The sequence below is a fragment of the Lagenorhynchus albirostris genome, chromosome 6, assembly GCF_949774975.1.
Source record: "Lagenorhynchus albirostris chromosome 6, mLagAlb1.1, whole genome shotgun sequence".
In the NCBI taxonomy this organism is placed as follows: domain Eukaryota; kingdom Metazoa; phylum Chordata; class Mammalia; order Artiodactyla; family Delphinidae; genus Lagenorhynchus; species Lagenorhynchus albirostris.
This window is the reverse complement of record NC_083100.1, coordinates 68,397,191-68,422,372: the sequence shown is the minus strand read 5'-3', so window position 1 is coordinate 68,422,372 and position 25,182 is coordinate 68,397,191.

The window sequence follows — 25,182 nt, the reverse complement described above, 5'->3', positions numbered from 1 at the left end:
CTCAAGTCCATTTTCTAGTAGGTCTGCATCTTTATTCCCGTCTTGCCCCTAGGTTCTTCATAACCTTTTTTTTTTTAGATTCCATATATACGTGTTAGCATACAGTATTTGTTTTTCCCTTTCTGACTTACTTCACTCTGTATGACAGACTCTAGGTCCATCCACCTCACTACAAATAACTCAATTTCATTTCTTTTTATGGCTGAGTAATATTCCATTGTATATATGTGCCAAATCTTCTTTATCTATTCATCTGTTGATGGACACTTAGGTCGCTTCCATGTCCTAGCTATTGTAAACAGAGCTGCAATGAACATTGGGGTACATGACTCTTTTTGAATTATGGTTTTCTCAGGGTATATGTCCAGTAGCAGGATTTCTGGGTCATATGGTAGTTCTATTTTTAGTTTTTCAAGGAACTTCCATACTGATTTCCATAGTGGCTGTATCAATTTACATACCCACCAACAGTGCAAGAGGGTTCCCTTTTCTCCACACCCTCTCCAGCATTTATTGTTTGTAGATTTTTTGATAATGGCCATTCTGACTGGTGTGAGATGATATCTCATTGTAGTTTTGATTTGCATTTCTCTAATGATTAAAGATGTTGAGGATTCTTTCATGTGTTTGTTGGCAATCTGTATATCTTCTTTGGAGAAATGTCTATTTAGGTCTTCTGCCCATTTCTGGATTGGGTTGTCTGTTTTTTTGATATGGAGCTGCATGAGCTGCTTGTATGTTTTGGAGATTAATCCTTTGTCAGTTGCTTCATTTGCAAATATTTTGGTCTTGTTTATGGTTTCCTTTGCTGTGCAAAAGCTTTTAAGTTTCATTATGTCCCATTTGTTTATTTTAGTTTTTATTTCCATTTCTCTAGGAGGTGGGTCAAAAAGGATCTTGCTGTGATTTATGTCATACAGTGTTCTGCCTATGTTTTCCTCTAAGAGTTTGATAGTTTCTGGCCTTATATTTAGGTCTTTAATCCATTTTGAGTTTTTTATGTGTTTGGTGTTAGGGAGTGTTCTAATTTCATTCTTTTACATGTAGCTGTCCAGTTTTCCCACCACCACTTATTGAAGATGCTGTCTTTTCTTCATTGTATATCCTTGCCTCCTGTATCAAAGATAAGGTGACCATATGTGCGTGGGTTTATATCTGGGCTTTCTATCCTGTTCCATTGATCTACATTTCTGTTTTTGTGCTGGTACCATACTGTCTTGATTACTGTAGCTTTGTAGTATAGTCTGAAGTCAGGGAGCCTGATTCCTCCAGCTCTGTTTTTCGTTCTCAAGATTGCTTTGGCTATTCGGGGTCTTTTGTGTTTCCATACAAATTGTGAAATTTTTTGCTCTACTTCTGTGAAAAAATGCCATTGGTAGTTTGATAGGATTGCACTGAATCTGTAGATTGCTTTGGGTAATATAGTCATTTTCACAAGGTTGATTATTCCAATCCAAGAACATGGTATATTTCTCTACCTATTTGTATCATCTTTAATTTCTTTCATCAGTGTCTTATAATTTTCTGCATACAGGTCTTTTGTTTCCTTAGGTACGTTTATTCCTAGGTATTTTATTCTCTTTGTTGCAATGGTAAATGGGAGTATGCTCTTAATTTTACTTTTAGATTTTTCATCATTAGTGTATAGGAATGCAAGAGATTTCTGTGCATTAATTTTGAATCCTGCTACTTTACCATATTCATTGATTAGCTCTAGTAGTTTTCTGGTAGCATCTTCAGGATTCTCTATGTAGAGTATAATGTCATCTGCAAACACTGACAGCTTTACTTCTACTTTTTACTTCTACTAGATTCCTTTTATTTCTTTTTCTTCTCTAATTGCTGTGGCTAAAACTTCCAAAACTCTGTTGAATAAGAGTGGTGAGAGTGGGCAACCTTGTCTTGTTCCTCATCTTAGTGGAAATGGTTTCAGTTTTTCACCATTGAGGATGATGTTGGCTGTGGGCTTGTCATATATGGCCTTTATTATGTTGAGGTAGGTTCCTTCTATGCCTATTTTCTTGAGGGTTTTTATCATAAACGGGTGCTGAATTTAGTCGAAAGCTTTCTCTGCATCTATTGAGATGATCATATGTTTTTCTCCTTCAATTTGTTAATATGGTGTATCACATTGATTGACTTGTGTATACTGAAGAATCCTTGCATTCTTGGGATAAATCCCACTTGATCATAGTGTATGACCCTTTTAATGTGCTGTTGGATTCTGTTTGCTAGTATTTTGTTGAGGATTTTTGCATCTATGTTCATCAGTGATACTGGCCTGTAGTTTTCTTTTTTTGTGACATCTTTGTCTGGTTTTGGTATCAGGGTGATGGTGGCCTCGTAGAATGAGTTTGGGAGTGTTCCTCCCTCTGCTATATTTTGGAAGACTTTGAGAAGGATAGGTGTTAGCTCTTCTCTAAATGTTTGGTAGAATTTGCCTGTGAAGCCATCTGGCCCTGGGGTTTTGTATGTTGGAAGATTTTTAATCACAGTTTCAATTTCAGTGCTTGTGATTGGTCTGTTCATATTTTCTACTTCTTCCTGGTTCAGTCTTGGAAGGTTGTGCATTTCTAAGAATTTGTCCATTTCTTCCAGGTTGTCCATTTTATTGGCATATAATTGCTTGTAGTAATCTCTCATGATCCTTTGTATTTCTGCAGTGTCAGTTGTTACTTCTCCTTTTTCATTTCTAATTCTATTGATTTGAGTCTTCTACATTTTTTTCTTGATGAGTCTGGCTAATGGTTTATCAAATTTGTTTATCTTCTCAAAAACCAGCTTTTAGTTTTATTGATCTTTGCTATCATTTCCTTCATTTCTTTTTCATTTATTTCTGATCTGATCTTTATGATTTCTTTCCTTCTGCTAATTTTGGGGGGGGGTTGTTCTTCTTTCTCTAATTGCTTTAGGTGTAAGGTTAGGTTGTTTATTTGAGATGTTTCTTGTTTCTTAAGGTAGGAGTGTTGCTATAAGCTTTCCTCTTAGAACTGCTTTTGCTGGATCCCATAGGTTTTGGGTCGTCATGCTTTCATTGTCATTTGTTTCTAGGTATTTTTTTATTTCCTCTGAATGAAATTTTTAAGTAGCACAATTTTGCAAAACAATTTGCACCATCTAATAAATTTAAATTACACATATCCTTTGATTCAGCAATTTCAATTCTAGATATATAGCTTAGAGATACATATAAGAATGTTCACAGCAATACATTAATACTGAAAACAAATAAATTTTTAAAACCTGGATACAATCCAGAGGCCAAGAGTATAATGGAATAAAAGTATATCTTGAAACAATGTATCTTAAAAATTACACTATCATTTGAGGTAAAAATAAATGATCTACAAATTGATAAACTTTTAAAAACTCATAAAATTAAATGAAAACAGTAATTCATCAAAAGTTACAGAGAGTATGATTTTATGTGCATATAATTCAAAAATAGTAAAAAGTAAAGTTCAAAATCAAAAAAAATCAGGGTAACTACATATATGATAAAACTATAAATGAGACAAGTGAATTGTTCCCATATGTTTTATGTATTTCATGTATGATATGTTTTACATCATACAATCAAAATCAATGACAAAAAACATGCTCTACAAGTAAAATACTTATTGCATAATGGTGGCTCTATCTTGCATGCTCTTTAAGCTTTAACTGTAGTTCTAATTTTTATATATGCTTTGCTCAGCTTGCTAAAGAAAATTACAATGAGTTAATATAGAATTTCATTTTTCCCAGTGAGTCTTACTAGTGTCATGCAAGAACACAATTTTTATGTTTACAGATGTAAAAAGATGTGGCTTGAGGGTTCCTACAGTTTCTATTATATTATGTTACTTTAAATAGTAAATATAGTTCCAAATTTAAGTATGCGCTTAAAGAGAGAAATAACAATGGAGACTGTAATGATATACAAATACTGTTAGCTCTTTATGGAAGAGTCAAATCTATGTTTTGTTTTGTTTTGTGTAATTTTGTTTTACTGTCCTTTGGAAGGTATAAGTATGATAATCCAAACCTTCTAATATATTCAGAAGACATAAAATTTGAAGAGAATACAAACTCACTTTTCAATTTTTTTTTTTTTTTTTTTTGTGGTACATGGGCCTCTCACTGTTGTGGCCTCTCCCGCTGCAGAGCACAGGCTCCGGGCTTGCAGGCTCAGCGGCCATGGCTCACGGGCCCAGTCGCTCCGTGGCATGTGGGATCCTCCCGGACTGGGGCATGAACCCCTGTCCCCTCTGTATCAGAGGGTGGACTCTCAACCACTGCGCCACCAGGGAAGCCCCACTTTTCAATTTTTGTGACTAAAATATATCACCATCTGCTTGGAAAAATTAATGAGTCACATTTTTCTTCTTAAAATATTTTTCAGTTTCTTCTAAAATTGCGTATTTCTCATGAATAGAAAATCTAACAAGAGTCAGGTGGACAACCAAAATAGGCATTATAAGTAAGGAAACATTATGTACCCCAGAAAAATCTTTTTGGACTTCTAAATAATATCCATATATGGATTATATCTAATTAACTAAAGAAATTATTTTTACTGAATAATTTAATATTAATTCACCTGCCTCTGTTTTCAGTATGATCATTTTAGACAATTACTACTACATGCATAAATCCATACAGAAATGCATGTATGCATACTCATACACACATGAAATATCAAGTCAAAGTTTAGTTATGGCTATAACTAATCTAGTAAATGAGATGAAAATAAAGCAAAAATCATTTAGACATAAGAAAAGTTTAAGACCTTGCCTTCACAGTGAAATCGAACTTTTAAAAAGCCCCAAGCTCTAATAAAGCAAGGATTCATTATCAAAAGTCTCTATGAAAAGGAAACAAAGAATATATTAATGACTTGCAGAGACTAAAAATAAGATGACCTCCATCTTTAAAAGGAGAACATGGAATTATGGAAATATCTGGTAAAGACACATTTAATACAATTTAACTTGAGAAGTTGCATTGCCTTCAGAAATTACCATCCTGGACATATCACCCTGAGACATATCCCTGGTCATAGATTAATCTGAACATTCTGGCTTTTGTTAATAATATTCTAAAAGTATTATAGCACCATTTAGTTACAATTCCATTCCAAATAGGGACAAATTTAATAAAAAGGTTTTTTAAAAATAAAATAAACCTAAGTTTACTTTGGGCTGTATCTCTGTATTAATTAGGACTGTAAGTTTCAATTAACAGAAACAAACTCAAGCTAGATTCAGATATAAGGAAACAAACAGAAAAGTTCCAACATTATAAATAAATCATAGGTATATTATAACTCCAAAGGAGAAAATATACAGCTGAACTTTACGAACAAGAAATTTCACTGGCAGTTTCTCTCTCTGTGAACTGGCTTTCTCGGCCTCTCAGTCCCCACCATGCAGTGGGTAGAAGAGAGTCACCCCACACTTGTAAGTTCACAGTTGCCCCTAACTGAACAAGGATATACTACAATCAATTATGAATTCCTGGGAAGAAGAAACTTTTTTCTTCTCAGGTTGAAGAGTTCTCTTCTGGTTCAGCTCGAATAGGAAGACTGATTATGTACTCAAGTATAGCTGACAAAAGGCAATTGCAGTAGTGGCTATTTGTAAATTGGAAAAATATTCCAGGGGATTATTTATTATAATCCCAGTAGGTGTTTATACCCTACTACCCTGGGCCCATTTACTAACCCAGGAATTTGAATTATCTCAAGGAGTCTGCATTTGGACCTGTAGTAATTGTATTATTACAACATTGTACAGATTAACAGACTTATGCTAATGTATATGTTTTTGGTTTAATAGGACATTTTCATTGTATTTTGAAGGCAATCAAGTAGTGAGCTTCCTACTGTTCTGACTGCCCTGTGAGGAAGACTGTGAGATAAGTGGACCTTTGGGTACCCGTCTTCCTGACTATATGGCTGATCCAGTTACCTTTGAAGGTAATGTGAAGGAAGCAAGTAGAGTTTTATTGTTTACACTGGATTTATCTTTGGTGTATACTTCCTTTCACAGATGGTAAGCTATTTAGGGGCCAAGAAGACAAAGTTTTCAAAGGTACTATAGCACAGAGATTATATGTACTGCTGTTAGAGATATACTATCCCAGTCCAAACTACAGCTTTGCCATTTACTAGTTACATGGCCTCCATCAGGTTAATTAACCTATCTGTTCCGAAGTTCCCTCATCTTTAAATCTGGGATAAAAATAGATTAAATAAATTAATCCTAGTAAACTGCTTAGAACCATGCCTGGAAGGTTGTAAGAATGTTCTGGTTGTTTTATAATGGGTGATTTTACAAGATGCTACATTCCTGGCTTGTGAACGCTGTGTAAGAAAGCCAGGTACCAAGGCTGATCCACCATGAAGGCAATTAAAGTTGTTTCTGAGGTGTTTCTGACTTTCCAAGGCTCATCAACATATCTTTTTATTTTTCTCTCCTTTAAAGCACACCCCAAACTGTGTAAGTTTCAAGCCCAATAGAACTTAATTCCACCCCTGGTCAAGTAGGGTGGACCCAATCCAGATAACTATTCAAAACTTTAAGAATAACTACTTTATTGTTTATAAGACTAACAACAACTTTAAGAATACAGGAGTTATACAGTAAGGTTGTGACCATGAAAAAGTGTAGAAAATGTTATTATTTTAACTGCTGACTCCAGAGTCCCTTTAGGGGAGAGAGCTATCATTGAGAAAAGAGCAGAATTTCTTGAAATAGTGGATGGGACTTCCAGACCCTGGCTGGCCAGCACTAAGCCATGAAAGGAAAAAGAAATTAGAAGAAATTGCTCTCTGTAATCAAAGGCAGAAGAATTTGGGGTTCCCCAAGCAATCTGCAAAATGAAGGTAGAGGAAGGGAAAGGGGAAAGAGAAAAGCTGCACTTTGAGCAGAGTGCAGGGAGTCTTCTAAATTCTCAGTGAAGTCTTTTAAATTAGTAAAAGTTATGGGAGTGAATATTTATTTTGGGAACTGAAGAGGCAGCTGAGTTCCACCCCTGGTTAGCCTATGAGGACACAAGGCCTCAAAAAATGTAATGACCCTGGGAGTATGTATAAATCTCAGAGAGTGTGCCATAGTTTGTGTGCTCCCAGAGACAGATGCTGAGACGAGGGTTCTAGTGCAAATAGTTCATTTGGGAGGAGAAGAAACCCCAAATAGGAAGGGAGGAAATGAGACAAGGAAGGAAAGGCAGCCACAAAATGTTCATTATTAAACCATGTACCACTGTGGGTGACTGGACTTAATCCTGTTGGGGAAAAGGAAGCCAGTGTGAAACATATACCTCAGAGTTATTGGCCTGGAAAGACTGGGGTATTTATATATCATTCCTGTCTATCATTGGTTAAGGGCTACTCTCAGAGGGTATTTCTTGGCACTTCTGCCCTAAGAGATAGAAGTAAATATGTAGGTGCTGGAAGCTGAAAGCTGAATGAGGATATGGGCAGGGCACCAACATCATCTGCCCCAGTGGAATTTTGATTTCCATTGGCTCTGGAATTGACAGGAGTTTCAAGAGAAGTTCACTAGATTTCTGAAGCTCAGAGGAACTCCCAATGTCTCCTGAACTGCATTATAGTATTTTACTTAGTTTTAGATTTACTCCCACAAAGCACTGATTCTTTTAAAGAAAGTCTTTACACAGATATGTCTGGGAAATAAAGTCATGTGAGAGTGAGTCAGATATGCATTTTTCCCCTGAATCATTCAGTTTCTAATGATTCTCTTCTAAATGTCCACTTTCTTTGTCCAAAGTCTTTCTATATTGAGATGGTTTCTCTTTTGCATAATGCCACTAAAATTAGTTTAAAGACCCTCGCCCTCCAATTTTTAATGCATAACCTTTAAAATGATATTTAAAGACATCTGTTTTTGCCAAGAATTGCTTATCTATTTGAAATGCTCTTATTTCTGTCTTTATTTCTATAATTCCATAATCTGCAGTATTAGGGTTTTATTCTTCTTGCTTTTGAAAAGAAAGAAAAAAATTCCAGATGCAGCCCAAACAGAAAAGATTCCTAGAATTATAAAGAAATGCAGATACCATTCCATTGTCAGCATAACACTTTTAAACATATGCACACCCCTTACTCCAATTCTAGTAGCTAAAAGCTTAACTGCTTAACCATCTCACATAGTATTGAGTAGTCTCTGTAGGCATCATGTTTGATATGTGTAAATGTTCAATACATACCTATAAACTGATGTGTAGGAAAAAGAAAAACGATCACTGACTTTATTTATTTTGAAATGATACACTTAAAACTTAATAGAAACAGAAATGTGAATAAATTCAATAATTTGGGGAATATGCATTATCCTTCTTTCAATCATCTCTCTAAAAGTTATTAATTTTTGGTTTTCCATCTAGTGTTTCATTTATCTTTTTATTTTCTCATAGTTTCAACCCCAGTATTGAATTTTCTTTGGCCTGAAAACATTTTAGTTCCTTTCCCAGTGAACAACGACTTCCTTTTCTTCCATCCTTTAACTTCCACAATAGAGTCTCTAATACTGGGGGCCATCCCAGCCTCCATGATTATGAAGACAGCTCTGGTTCTCTTCCTTCATAGTTCCACAAGGGTTATCAACCTGCTTTTTCTCTACTTCAGGTAGAAGTTTTTCTTCTGTACCAATTATCCTCCTATCTTTGTCCTCTGAAGAATTGGTCTTCCACTCCCAGCTATTTTCTCTCTTAGGGTAAGTTTTCTGTCTGGGTCATTTTGCTTATTTCTCTACCCTCTTAAAAACTGGATTCCTTTGCCTTAGAGGATTCTCAATTTCACATACTATTTGACATGTTTAAAATTTCTTCGATTCTAAGAGAATTTTGTTTTGCTGCTATTTGAGAAGTGCAAAGCAGGTCATCAGTTCAAAAACACAGAAACATATGTTACCTAAAGAAAGAACCCACAGCTGTATTTTGCAGGTGCTATAAAAATCATCTTGTGGTGAATTATCCAACTGGGTTTTATCTCCCTTTAACCAGTAGTAGGTACAAATTCTGGAAATTATGAACATTGCAAACACTTTACCAATGATTAAGAAGTATTTCTTAATTATAATCAACCAGTTGCTGTAATTTGTTGGCTATACCTTAATATTTATCTTCCTAACAACACTAAAGATACATATATGAAAACAGATTCTTTATGAAAATAACTTTCATTGCCTAAATATTTGTCTTAAGAACCCCAATATTTTGTTAGAAAAGGTTGACAGTTGTCACAAACCCATGGTATAGGAGGACAGGACAATGACATCCAGAAGATAGGAATGGAGTATACAATGACCTTTTGACTCACCCATGAAATGATTATTCTCATATAATCAATTAAGGAGAGGGAACCCTGGCAGTCCCACAGGATGAATGTAATCTTTCTTGCCATGGGGCAGAACATGTATGTACTTGGAGGGATTTGGACTTTTCCCCAAACTGTAGTAGCAGGTAATAGAGAATTCAAGTCAGAGCAAACCTTTTTGAGATTGCCTAGAGACTCTCTCCACCTAGCCCCTGGACTTGACAGTAAAACTAAGAAAGCATATACAGTAGCAAATCTGGCAAGGAGAGACTTTGGCCAAGTTTCCTATCCTGGGCCACCAGGAATATTTTCTCATTTAACCTATACACATGAAGCTACTATGGTTTCTTCATCCTTCTCAGCTGAGTCATTGTAATTAGAAGGGGTTTCAAATCAAGATCAGTATCAAGCCTACACTTCAGGGAGCTGACAGCCCCTCAGACTACACAGACTGCAGAGGGGGAGCGTGTTGGTCCTTTATAAGTGATTAGCCAGTGATTAATTACTGACTGACCACGGTGACAGGCATTCAGGTGGGAGGAACCCAGGCCTCCTGGTTGATGTTGGAGGGACATTTCTTAGCTGTTGTTATGTTTTATCTTCTCAAATATGTTACTGTTATTTGATATGTGACAGATTTCTGTTGTCCTTCACTCCCTGCCCTCTGCACCCTTTCTGAACAGTTAAGCAGTGTTTTACTGTCTGCCTTCTAGCCACTCTATACCCATGTACTATAAAATACAGTGGCATTATTCAACATTCATTGAGAGTAGAAGACTTTGTAGTTTATGATGGTGATATTGATATCTGTACTCATCAGTTTGTATAGATATATGTGATACTAAAAAACTTTAGTTGGCAAGAATTTTTTGAGCATCTAACTATCTAATATTAACCATTGAGGAACAGAAATCATCTTAGTAATAATAAAGCATCAACCCTGCCCTCAAAGAATCTATAATCTAATGGGCCAGTAAACAAGTTGCTGTAGCATGATATCAACCTAAACAGAGAATGCTGAGAAAGGACCCCTAACCCAGACTCAGGATGAAGGGATATGAAATAGAGTATAAATATTACATTGTGGACTTCTTGGAGGAGAAGATGCCTGAACTATGTTTACAAGGATGAACAGGAAATATTTAAAATGAGCATAGGAGGACAATCTAGGCTGATAATCAAGAAGATAACATGGTATGCTTTAGGAAACTAACAAATATGGCTTAAGTATGCTTTAGGGAACTAGTAAGTATGGGTCAGGCATGTTGAGAGTTGAGGCAGAAAAGATAGGCTGGTGTGGGATCATGGAGATCCTTAGATGCCATGACCAGGAGCCCAACATCTAACAAGGTGGGAGACAGAAAACCAATGAATGATGCTATGGCCTGAATTGGGTCCCTTCCTCAAATTTGTATTTTGAAGCCCTAACCACCAAATACAGTCAGCCCTAGCCCTGACTGTATTTGAAGATGGGTGTTTTAGGAAATAATTCAGGTTAAATAAGGTCATAAAAGTAGGGTCCTAATATGATAGGATTGGTAGCCTTATAAGAAGAGAAAGAGATCACCCTCTTTTCATTTCTCTCTCTATCTCTAGATACAGATATAAATAGATAGGTAGATAGAGATAGAGAGATATAGATATAGAAAGATACAGAGATAGATTGATATAGATATACAGATAAACAGAAATAGATATAGATATATCTACATGTATCCACAGAGGAAAACCTACATAAGAACATAGGTACAAGGCAGCTGTCCACAAGCCAGAAAGGATTCTCACCATCCCCTGACCATGCTGGAACCCTGATCTCGTACTTCTGGACAAGAAATTAAATAGGGGAGGGGCATGATCAGATGTATATTATGTGAAGAGGTTACTATTAGATAGAGTAGTAGTAGAATGCAGAGGGAGTAAGACTAGAGGTAGATCATTTAGGAGGCTGCATACTACCCAAAAAACAAGCAAGGAGAACCTCAACTAAGGTGTGGTGAGGGATGGAGTGAAGACACTGGAATGGAGAACTTAGTGACACAATGGATGTTGTGGAAAGAAGTTTGAAGTTAGGATGTTAAAATTCTGTCTTATGCTTGGTTTATTTGAAGAAAACTTTTCATACAAATTGTCCACTTTGTAAGTGTTATTTAATACAACCCAGAAATCTGCTTAATTGGGTACATGAAAGCTGCAGCATGTCACAAAATGCTGAAAGCAAATGAAAGAGTAAAGTCATCGCTGTCAGTTCCTATGGATTCCTGTTCTTCTCACAGGCTGTCTAGCTCATGGCTGTCTTACACACTGGCTCAGTGGGTAAGCCAGTGTCAATTCAAGTTGTAAACATCTGAAAAGATAATTTCAATCTTGATTTTTTTAATATAAATAGAAGTCCTAATATTTTCTTCCTTCACTTCACCTGCTCACCTGTGGTTTGTATCATACCCTGGAAAAGACTGGTATACTGACATGTTGCCAATCAGTGAACTGACTGTGATAGAAAGGGAGAGAAAAGTGATAGAAAAAGGATTTCAACTTGGACCATACTGAGTCTGAAATGCCTATGAGACATCCAAGTAATAACCAGTAGATAGTTGTATATTCAGGTCGAGATACCTGAGATCTAGAGAGATCTGCACGGAAACCATCAGTATCCTATTGGTTATTTATACCTAGAAAAGGATGACATTACTCATAAAATAGTTTGTAGTATAAGGAGAGAAGAAGGCCATGGATGGGTACCTGAAGAACATGAAGAATAAGAAGCCAAGGAGGAAGAAGATCCCAGGAATGAGTTTGAGAATAAGAATAGCTAATATGTATATAATTCTACATACCTAGCAATGTTCTTAATGCCTCTAGATGTGCTATTTCAATTTTCACAACTCCTGGAAGTAGATACCATTGTTACCCTCACTGTTTTACACAGAAAATTTAACTGGTACCCTTGAGTACATACAATAAATGAAGGAGTCAGAATTTGAACACAGGCAATCTGTCTCCAGAGTCAGAATAATTAACCATTATTTCACCTAAGTAGGATGAAAACCAGAGAGAAATCATGTCACAGAAACTAGTGTCAGGAAAAGTTTCAAGAATAAGATAATGGTCAATAGTGGCAACTGCTCAGGTAGATCACGTAGTATAAGGGTTGAGATGCATGCATTGGATTTAAACATAGAGGAGCCACATTGTTGAGGACGGTTTGAGACAGTGGAGACATGGAGTAGGGTAGCAAGGCTGGGAGATGAGTTTAATGAGAAGATACATGACTGGGAGGAGAGGCTGTGAAAACACTAACTGTTTAACAGTCTTTCCAGAAATTGAACTCTCAGAAAAATGAGAGATGAGATGGCTGTTAGAAGGAAGATACAGGTGTATGGTTTTTAGTTGGCAGCTCCAAATCACTAAGGCACACAGAGGCTAGAACTAACCTTGCTTGCAGACTTACCTAGTATAAAGCTGGCGACTGTATTGAACCAATTTTTTATTGTCAGATGCCCTAAGAACATGCCAGTTTCCTACACAGTTTTCTACTTTGTTTGGTAAAACATCTGGAAATGTTGCCTAAAGAGCACATCAAGAAATGTCTTTCAGTTCAATACTATTAACGAAAAATGTCTCTTGGTATATCTAGACCTTACCTTATGTAGGCAGTATGAGAGCCTAATCTCCTCATTATTATTAACAGAAGACTTCACCTAATCAATAATAAAACAAAACAAAGAAACTATTCAGTATGATATTACCAATTAAACAGTCCACTTTCCAAGTTGAGTTTCCAAAAGAATAAAACATATTTCTTTTTTTGAAAACATTAGCTAGGTCTAGAGTTCTCAAAAATATATGGAAGTAAACAAGCATTCTTGGTAGCCATAAAGAAATAAAAGAATTAGAAAATAGTGTTATAGAAAATAAGACAAGAGCGCTGTAAAGTGTCTTCGTGGAACAGAAGTTCTCAGAAATTCTTGATAAAGAAAAAGGAAAAATGGGCTTCCCTGGTGGTGCAGTGGTTGAGTCCACCTGCCGATGCAAGGGACACGGGTTCATGCCCCGATCTGGGAAGATCCCACATGCCGCGGAGCGGCTGGGCCCATGAGCCATGGCCGCTGAGCCTGCGTGTCTGGAGCCTGTGCTCCGCAACAGTGAGAGGCCCGTGTACCGCAAAAAAAAAAAAAAAGAAAAGAAAAAAAAGAAAAAGGAAAAAATGATGTGATGGCACAAGAGCAAAAAGAGATGCTTTGAATGTAATAGTTCCAATGGAATTAATTAAATGTTTATTATGTGTTTGCATGTACGTGTGTGTACATATATTTAACTCCAACAAAATCCTAGAAAATATCATTAGGAGAGAAATTTTAAACATATAAACATTTTCAATAATATAAAGTAGTACATAATAAGTACTCAATAAAAGTAGGTATTATTAATGCTGTAAGATAAAATTCATAGTTTTAGATGGTTAAAAGTTAAAAACAATAAATTTAAGAACACAAGACTTAGAAGTCCTGAGGCACGACAAACTATGGGACAGAGACTAATTGAGATATTCCACAACCAAATGTAGTAACCACAGGATCACAGAATATTAGAGCTGGGAGGAATTTTAGGAACAAATAGATGTTCCTTTTACAGATGAGGGAATGACATAAATCTGTTAGGTTTCTTGTGAATGGCCTACATGTTAAATGGAGAACTTGCCTCCATGACATGTGGTATTTTACTGGAGAAAAAAGAAATAATATACAGCAGAGGGAAGATTCATTTGTGGTTGACTTAGAATGTTTTACAAGAATAAGAAGGACATGTTTAAATTACTTATAAGAGAAAGTGTCCTAAAGGCAAGAGCAATTTAACAATGGAATAGCCACCCAAAGAGGTCATTGAGGAAACATCAATAAGACATTCAGAAAGAGATTAAATATATTTCTAAAGGGAATAATAGAAGTGTCTGGCAATAATATGCACTAGGTACAGAGGTCTGAATACAGTGACCTGTCATTTTCCCCATAGTCCCTGTGTCTATGATTCACGTAAAATAATCATGAAAGCAAATAGAGGTAAGGTGAATATCAAAGGGGGAAAAATCATGAGACAAAATAAAATAGGACTACCAGAACTGACAGGATAGCACAGAAGAAAACAATTCTTTTTTTAGAGGAAGACCTTACTAAGCAGCATTCTACAGGTACTTTTTTCTGCCTCTGTCTAGAGGAACAATGGCAATACACTCACTTGCCATTCTGTCAAAAGACAAGATGTTTCAGAATTTTTTCTAATCTTTAATAAAAGCACAGACTGCCTTTTAGTTTTTTTGGTCTCTTCATGGAAGGGACCAAAAATGGAACTTCCATAAAACTTATAAAGAGTCAGAACAAACATCTAATGCATTTAGTAACTTGTGAAGGTTTATGCTGACAGCAATAATGTCATAAGGCAGAATCATAAAATCAGAAAGTGTTTCAGCTAGAAGGAACTTTAAAGATCTTTAAGCATAAAGCCTCACATGATTGGAAAACAGTAGCATGGGCTTATTCATGCTCAGTGCTTAAGGCACATTTTAGAATATAATCACCCACACCATTATCCCCATCACAGTGAGCTGAAACGCACTCCAAGAAAACAGAGGTGAATATTAATATTATCTTAATATGCAAAAAATCTGTCTAAGCAGGAGGTGAAACACAGAAACCATAATAGAAAATAATGATTTTGATTACATTAAAATTTTAAATATCTATATGTCAGGAATCAACATAAATAATGTTGAAAATCAAATAACAAGGTAGGAAAGTGAATTTGAAATACATATTACAGGCAAAGTTAACATATCTACTATATACACAGCCTTTTGACATTCACAGAGAAAGATAAACACCCAGGTTTTCCACATATAGAAAAGATTCAGATGTTCACACACACTCATACAGATACAAGTAGCTAAGACCATACTAAGCTTCATCACAAATCAACCTGCAAATTAAATAATATTGTTTTAATTGATTAAAGTGGTAGGGATTCTTTAAAAATAAGAACATAATTTTGATGAGAAATTATATTTTGATGAGAAAAACAAACATCCATATCCTGCTGATGAAATAAAAATTTATGAAAACTTTCTGGAGAATAATTTGGGAAAACAGATCAAAAAAACTTTATTTTGCATATTCTTTTACCCAAAATTCTAAGTAATTTTCTAAAGAAAATAATTACAAGTGATAAAAAAAATGGAGTTACAAGGATATTTATCCCAGCACAGTTTATAGCAAAGCAAAATGAGGTAACTTTGGCAAATTTTTCCTAGTGACCCCTTGATGGCTCCAAGTGCTTATTCTCTAATTTCAAACAAACAATCCAGTGAGTTACGCTTCTAGACTTACAAGCTTGAGTATAAAACTTCTCCTCTGAATTTTATTAGATTAATTTCATGCTGTTAAACTCTTAAGTGTACTTGAAAAATAGTGGAAGACAAAGTTTATGTACAATGAAAAATGCAATACATTCCAAAATAATTCTTAAAGTGCTATATTTTCCCAAGACATTTCAAGAAAATATTTATGTTAGAGATACAGGTATCTGATATACTCCCTGAGTAATAAAACTTTTAGGCATATTCTTAGTGTTTCATTGTGATTGTGTTATTTTAAACAAATTCAAGTTTTATCTTACTCAAGAAAAAATAAAGAACACGGCATCAGTGTTTCCTGAGTATAAATTCTAAACCCTAATTGAAAGTAGTATACAAAAGTCTCTTTGATGGTAATTCATGGAAAATGGCTTAGCTCTTAAGTAATTCCCTTTGGTAGGTTCTACTGTTAAATGAAAAGTAGAAAAGATTCTGTCCATTGACTTTACAGTTTTGTTGTCACTTAATTCTAAGTGTTTAAATTAAAGGAACCCTGAAACAAAATATCATGGAACCAATACAATTTTCTTGAATAATACAGGATTTGTTCTTGTTTTTAAATTTTTGAAAAAAGAAGAATTATTACTAGTGTTTTCCTTCTTTAATTTCTTGTCAAATGGTAAACATACTGTGGTATACCTTTTTTTTATACACAGTAGTGCATGATCCTGAGAATGTATTTTCATTATTAATAATTATATGGATGGTATAAATATTGGTTTCTTTGCCAAAAGAAATGCTAAAAAGAAAAGGAGACTGTAACCTTATTTTCTATATTAGTTATTAAGTAATTAATTAAATAAATTTTAGTTAGGGTCTACTCTGATCCAGTCACCAATTTAGGCAGGGAGAGTATTGTTTCTGACAAAATGTGTTTTAGGATAAAATGAGAGAAGATAGTCATGAAAGATCAGAAAAAAATCTTAATTTGAATAATTACTTTTATAATGAAGATAAATACTAAGTGTGTGGGAGCCTAGGAGGATTGCTTTGGTCTACCTTGGGACTTACAGAAGAAGCCACAGAGATGATTGTCTTTGATCTGAGACCCCAAGTAGACAAGCTAAGTTCAGTAAGAAGGTGGTAGTACTGTTCGTGTCTCAAACAGAGAGGTCAGCTTGATGAAAGACACAGTGGTTCAGAAGAGCATGGTGTGTCCTGGAAATGCTAGTATTTGAATACTGCTGCGCCAAATGAAGAGTGGCAGAAGACAGAACCGGAGCAGTGAGGCAAAGGATGTTCTTGAAATGTAGAGCATTCCTATGCTTACAAGCATGGTTGTGTGGCTGGGAGGAGGACAGACAAGCATACTGGGCCAGGGTGTAGACACACTACATCAAGAACTCAGATATTTCATATCTATGAATTTCAGCATGTCTGCTATTCATCTCATCTGAGGTGTTTCCAGGGCACCATTGTTGGGAAGTCACTGAGCAATGGGTTACAGAACTTATACATAGATGTTTGCATTCATTTCTTTGGTTACAACTGCTTGGTTGAACCTCTTGGGAGGAGCCAAAGGGAAGCTGAGAATTGTGATTCACCTCAGCTGTGCTTCATCCCCATTCTTGTGACTTCAAATGCACTGTAAGTCACTACAAGCTGTGAAATCAGAACAGGTTTTTTGATATTTCAGAGATAACTACATGAGTTGGCATCAGTGGTATAGCTTTTGAGTAAAACAGTCAGTTCTGTAATCAAACCTTGGCACCACCATAATTCTCTGAGTCCGCTTATTTCCCTTTATAAAAGATTAAAATAACCTACTTTAACAGAGTAGTTGAGGGTTATAAGAAATAGAGAAAGGTATCTGACATTTATTAGGTAAATGCTATTTTTATTATTTCAGCTTCCCATTGCAGAGAAGTAGGACTCATTACAGTAATGATGGATTCAACATATAGTCTAATATGTTCCCCAGGACCAAGTTTGGAGACCCTGAATTTTTAAAACTGCCTTAAGTGGGGCTTAAGCCAAGAGTCTACTAAAGTGGTATAGCACCTTGACACTTTATTTTAAACAGTGAAAATGAAATACATATTAGATCCCCTACTTCCCTAAGGAGCAGCCACTAGGTTTTATATTCCTACACATTAGCCTATTGGATAAATAAACACAATAAAACAATGGTGCACTTCTTCTGTTTTTACATTGTGGTAGAAACATCTTGAAAATGCTTTGAGTGTGAGTAGTTTTCTAAATATAGCTCTCTACACTAATGTGTCTCTTTCATTTAATATGAAACCTATACACAAAGCTATGGAGGCATAGAGGATTTTTATCCATTCGTATGATCAAATACATGTGAGCACAGTGGCCCATTTAGGTCGATTCTGCCAACCTCCACATTCCTTTCTCCCCCCTCTCAGGAAATATCTAATTAATGAGCAGAAATGTGAAATGTTCAATTGAGTCAAAATGAAATGATAAGTAGAAATACCCAACTGTATTTCAGACAGACTGAAAGGAAATCCTGATTCCAGAATCCTAACAACTGTTAAGACAGCACAGGTAGGGAATGCCGGAGTGTGGCTCACTTGCAACAACAACAAAACGTTAATCTTTAAATAATGGCATCAGAGTAATTTCAAACACATTAGAGGATTTGAAAAGCTCCCAGAGTAGGCAGCTCATATTTCTTTTCCTTCCCCTCCAGGGAATACCTATTTGGTATCTAAAGTTTATCTCACAATACATTTGTTCTCATTTTTCCAATGTATGACCGAAGCATCCATGGAAAATACAAAATACAGTACATGTCATTAAAAACTATTTTCTCCTTCAATATTTTGGCTCTTCTGAAATAAATAACTGGAAAAATTATCCAGGAGGATTTTGTTAATTATTACGAAGAGAAGAGAAAAATTATATCAAGGGTGAAAAGATCTACAGAGAATTTTAATTTCAAAAACTTTTTTAAACTGTAAGATCTCATAAGTTACATAATTCACAGTTTTCCTTTTATTAAACAGAGACCTTATAATGCTTTTGTATTTTCTTGCCACTGATAAAAGATAGCAACAGGGAACAAATAATTATACCAAGTATTTATCAATTTATCATTTTATTCCATTTTACAGTGCATCTACCATTATGGGAACTATAGATTTTGTATGTGGCTCTGCTTAAGACTAAGCTTTATAAGTAATATATTTTCTCATTTTAATTAAAGGGAGCAGTTGTATTAGTTGTGGGGACTGAGGTGTCAAGAGGGGAGAATAGAATGCATTCATAGAAAATGTTCTTACAGTATGAAACTATAAGACCCATTTTTAACCATCCTTCTAAACAGTGCTTGTGTAGTTTATAAAGACTCATGTCTTAACATGACTAGAAAATAAGGTTACAATTAGGGATGGACCTTCAAGATGGTGGAGGAGTAAGACATGGAGATCACCTTCCACCCCAAAAATACATCTACATGTGGAACAACTACGGAACACCTGTTGAATGCTGGCAGAAGACCTCAGACTTCCCAAAAGGCAAGAAACTCCCCATGTACCTGGGTAGGCCAAAGAAAAAAAAACAGAGACAAAAGAATAGGGACTGAACCTGCACCAGTGGGAGGGAGCTGTGAAGGAGGAAAAGTTTTCACACACTAGGAAGCCCCTTCACAGGCAGAGACTGTGAGTGGCAGAGGGCGGAAGCTTCAGAGCCACGGAGGAGAGCGCAGCAACAGGGGTGCGGAGGGCAAAGCGGAGAAATTCCCGCACAGAGGATCGGTGCCGACCAGCACTCACCAGCCCGAGAGGCTTGTCTGTTCCCCTGCCGGCGCGGATGGGGGCTGGGAGCTGAGGCTGGGGCTTTGGAGGTCAGACTCCAGGGAGAGGACTGGGGTTGGCTGCATAAAGACAGCCTGAAGGGGGCTAGTGCGCCACAGCTAGCCGGGAGGGAGTCCGGGAGAAAGTTTGGAACTGCCTAAGAGGCAAGAGACCATTGTTTCGGGGTGCGCGAGGAGAGGGGATTCAGAGCACCACCTAAACGAGCTCCAGAGACGGGCTCGAGCCGCACCTATCAGCGTGGACCCCAGAGTTGGGCATGAAACGCTAACGTGGCTGCTGCAGCCACCAAGAAGCCTGTGTGCGAGCACAGGTCACTCTCCACACCTCCCCTCCTGGGAGCCAGTGCAGCCCGCCACTGCCAGGGCCCCGTGATCCAGGGACAATTCCCCGGGAGAACACATGGTGCGCCTCAGGCTGTTGCAACATCATGCTGCCTTCTGCCGCATAGGCTCGCCCAGCATTCCGTACCCCTCCCTTCCCCCAGGCTGAGTGAGTCAGAGACCCCTAATCAGCTGCTACTTTAACCCCGGCCCTGTCTGGGCAGGGAAGAGACGCCCTCAGGTGACCTACAGGCAGAGGCAGGGCCAGATCCAAAGCTGAAACCCAGAAGCTGTGCAAACAAGGAAGAGAAAGGGAAATTTCTCCAGGCAGCATCAGGAGCAGTGGATTAAATCTCCACAATCAACTTGATGTACTGTGCATCTGTGGAATACCTCAATAGAGAATGAATCATCACAAAATTGAGGCAGTGGACGTTGGGAGCAACTGTAGACTTGGGGTTTGCTTTCTGTACCTAATCTGTTTCTGGCTTTATGTTTATTTCACTTTAATATTTAGAGTTTATTATCATTGGTAGATTTATTTATTGATTTGGTTGCTTTCTTCTTTTTTTTATGTATATATTTTTTCTTTTTCTCTTTTTGTGAGTGTGTATGTATATGCTTCTTTGTGTGATATTGTCTGTATATCTTTCCTTTTGTCCTAGGGTTCTGTCTGTCTGTTTTTGTTTGTTTGTTTTGTATAGCTTTTAGCACTTGATATCATTGGTAGATTTGTTTTTTGGTTTGGTTTCTCTCTTCTTTCCCTTTTTTAACTTTTTTATTTAAAAAAATTTTTTAATGACTTTATTTTATTGCATTATTTTCTTTCTTTTTCTTCTCCCTTTTCTTCTGAGCCAAGTGGCTGACAGGGTTTTGGCCCGCTGCCCGGGTGTTAGGCCTGAGCCTCTGAGGTGGGAGAGCCAAGTTCAGGACATTGGTCCACCAGAGACCTCCTGGCCCCATGTAATACGAAATGGCGAAAGCTCTCACAGAGATCTTCATCTCAATGCTAAGACCCAGCTCCACTCAACAAACAGCAAGCTACAATGCTGGACACCCTTTGCCAAACAACTAGAAAGACAGGAATACAACCTCACCCATTAACAGAGAGGCTACCTAAAATCTTAATAAGTTCACAGACACCCCAAAACACACCACTGGACGCAGTCCTGCCCACCAGAAAGACAAGATCCAGCCTCATCCACCAGAACACAGATACCAGTCGCCTCCACCAAGAAGCCTACACAGCCCACTGAACCAACCATACCACACAGAAGAAGGAAAAGACCTACAATAACACACCCAAAACAATTAAGAAAATGGTAATAGGAACATACATATTGATAACTACCTTAAATGTAAATGGATTAGGGCTTCCCTGGTGGCGCAGTGGTTGAGAGTCCGCCTGCCGATGGAGGGGACATGGGTTCGTACCCCGGTCCAGGAAGATCCCACGTGCCATGGAGCGGCTGGGCCCGTGAGCCATGGCTGCTAAGCCTGCGCGTCCGGAGCCTGTGCTCCGCAACGGGAGAGGCCACAACAGTGAGAGGCCCGCGTACTGCAAAAAAAAAAAATGCAAATGGATTAGATGCTCCAACCAAAAGACACAGACTGGCTGAATGGATACAAAAACAAGACCCATATATATGCTGTCTACAACAGACCCACTTCAGACCTAGGGACACATACAGACTGAAAGTGAGGGGATGGAAAAAGATATTCCATGCAAGTGGAAATAAAAAAAAGCTGGAGTAGTAATTCTCATATCAGACAAAATAGACTTTAAAATAAAGACTATTGGGCTTCCCTGGTGGCGCAGTGGTTGAGAGTCTGCCTGCCAATGCAGGGGACACAGGTTCGTGCCCCAGTCCAGGAAGATCCCACATGTCGCGGAGTGGCTGGGCCCGTGATCCATGGCCGCTGAGCCTGTGCGTCCGGAGACTGTGCTCCGCAACAGGAGAGGCCACAACAGTGAGAGGCCCGCGTACCGCAAAAATAATAATAATAATTAAAAAAAATAAAGACTATTACAAGAGACAAAAAAGGACACTACATAATGCTGAAGGGATCAATCCAAAAGGATATAACAATTGTAAATATTTATGTACCCAACATAGGTGAACCTCAGTACATAAGGCAAATGCTAACAGCCATAAAAGGGGAAATTGACAGTAACACAATTAGAGGAGGGGACTTTAACAGCCCACTTTCACTAATGCACAAATCATCCAAAATGAAAATAAATAAGGAAACACAAGCTTTAAATGACACATTAAACAAGATGGACTTAATTGATATTTATAAGACATTCCATCCCAAAACGACAGAATACACTTTATTCTAAAGTGCTCATGGAACATTCTCCAGGACAGATCATATCTTGGGTCACAAATCAAGCCTTAGTAAATTTAGGAAAATTGAAATCGTATCAAGTATCTTTTCCTACTACAACATTATGAGAATAGGTAACAATTACAGGAAAAAAATTACAGTAAAAAATACAAACATATGGAGGCTAAACAGTACACTACTAAATAACCAGGAGATAACTGAAGAAATCAAAGAGGAAGTTTAAAAATACCTAGAAAAAATGACAACAAAAACATGACAACCCAAAACCTATGGGATGCAGCAAAAGCAGTTCTAAGAGGGCAGTTTATAGCAATACAATCCTACCTCAAGAAGAAAGAAACATCTCAAATAAACAACCTAACCTTACACCTAAAGCAATTAGAGAAAGAAGAACAAAAAATCCCTGAAAGTTAGCAGAAGGAAAGAAATCATAAAGATCAGACAAGAAGTAAAGGAAAAAGAAAAGAAACAATAGCAAAAATCAATAAAACTAAAAGCTGGTTCTTTGAGAAGATAAACAAAATTGATAAAGCATTAGCCAGACTCATCAAGAAAAAAAAGGAGAAGACTCAAATCAATAGAATTAGAAATGAAAAAGGAGAAGTAACAACTGACACTGCAGAAATACAAAGGATCATGAGAGATTACTACAAGCAATTATATGCCAATAAAATGGACAACCTGGAAGAAATGGACAAATTCTTAGAAATGCACAACCTTCCAAGACTGAACCAGGAAGAAATAGAAAATATAAACAGACCAATCACAAGCACTGAAATTGAAACTGTGATTTAAAATCTTCCAACAAACAAAGGCCCAGGACCAGATGGCTTCACAGGTGAACTCTATCAAACATTTAGAGAAAAGCTAACACCTATCTTTCTCGAAGTTCCAAAATATAGCAGAGGGAGGAACACTCCAAAACTCGTTCTACAAAGCCACCATCACCCTGATACCTAAACCAGACAAAGACGTCAAGAAAAAACAAAACTACAGGACAATATCACTGATGAACATAGATGCAAAAATCCAAAATACTAGCAAACAGAATCCAACAGCACATTAAAAGGATCATACACCACGATCAAATGAGATTTATCTTAGGAATGCAAGAATTCTTCAACATATGCAAATCACTGTGATGCATCATATTAACAAATTGAAGGAGAAAACCATATGATCATCTCAATAGATGCAGGAAAAGCTTTCAACAATACTCAACACCCATTTACCACTGCAACAAAAAGAAAAAAATACCTAGGAATAAACATAACTACGGAGGTAAAAGACCTGTATGCAGAAAAGTATAAACACTGATGAAAGAAATTAAAGGTGATACAAACAGATGGAGAGATATACCATGTCCTTGGATTGAAAGAATCAGCATTGTGAAAATGACTATACTACCCAAAGCAATCTACAGATTCACTGCAATCCCTATCAAACTACCAACAGCATTTTTCACAGAACAAAATATTTCACAATTTGTATGAAAACACAAAAAGACCCCGAATAGCCAAAGCAATCTTGAGAAAGAAAAACGGAGTTGGAGGAATCAGGCGCCCTGACTTCAGACTATACTACAAAGCTACAGTAATCAAGACAGTATGGTACTGGCACAAAAACAGAAATAGAGATCAATGGAACAGGATAGAAAGCCCAGAGATAAATCCACGCACATATGGTCACCTTATCTTTGATAAAGGAGGCAGGAATGTACAGTGGAGAAAGCACAGCCTCTTCAATAAGTGGTGCTGGGAAAACTGGACAGGTACATGTAAAAGTATGAGATTAGATCACTCCCTAACACCATACACAAAAATAAGCTCAAAATGGATTGAAGACCTAAATGTAAGGCCAGAAACTATCAAACTATTAGAGGAAAACACAGGCAGAACACTCTATGACATAAATCACAGCAAGATCCTTTTTGACCCACCTCCTAGACAAATGGAAATAAAAACAAAAATAAACAAATGGGACCTAATGAAACTGCAAAGCTTTTGCACAGCAAAGGAAACCATAAACAAGACGAAAAGACAACCCTCAGAATGGGAGAAAATATTTCAAATGAAGCAACTGACAAAGGATTAATCTCCAAAATTTACAAGCAGCTCACTCCGCTCAATAACAAAAAAAATGCAAAAAGCCATGGAGGAGAGTGCAGCTACAGGGCTGCGGAGAGCAAAGCGGAGAGATTCCTGCACAGAGGATCGCTGCTGACCAGCATTCACTAGGCCGGGAGACTTGTCTGCTCACCTGCCGGGGCGGGCAGAGCTGGGAGCTGAGGCTCGGGCCTCGGAGCGCAGGGAGAGGACTGGTGGCGTGAACACAGCCTGAAGCGGTTAGTGTGCCATGGCTAGCTGGGAGGGAGTCCAGGGAAAAGTCTGGACCTGCCGAAGAGGCAAGAGGCTTTTTCTTCCCTCTTTATTTCCTGGTGTGTGAGGAGAAGGGATTAAGAGCGCTGCTTAAACGAGCTCCAGAGACAGATGCGAGCCGCGGCTAACAGCGCAGACCCCAGAGGTGGGCATGAGACGCTAAGGCTGCTGCTACCACCACCAAGAAGCCTCTGTGCGAGCACAAGTCACTATCCACACCTCCCTTCCAGGGAGCCTGTGCAGCCCGCCACTGCCAGGGTCCCGGGATCCAGGAACAACTTCACCGGGAGAACACACGGCACGCCTCAGGGTGGTGCAACATCCTGCCGGCCTCTGCCACCGCAGTCTCGCCCCGCATCGTGTCCCTCCCTCCCCCCCAGCCTGAGTGAGCCAGAGCCCCCGAATCACCAGCACCTTTAACCCTGTCCTGTCTGAGCAAAGAACAGATGCCCTCCGGCAACCTACATGCTCCAAAGCTGAGCCCCGGGAGCTGTGCAAAAAAAGAAGAGAAAGGGAAATCTCTCCCAGCAGCCTCAGGAGCAGCGGATTAAATCTCCACAATCAATGTGATATACCCTGCGTCTGTGGAATACCTGAATAGACAACAAATCATCCCAAATTGAGG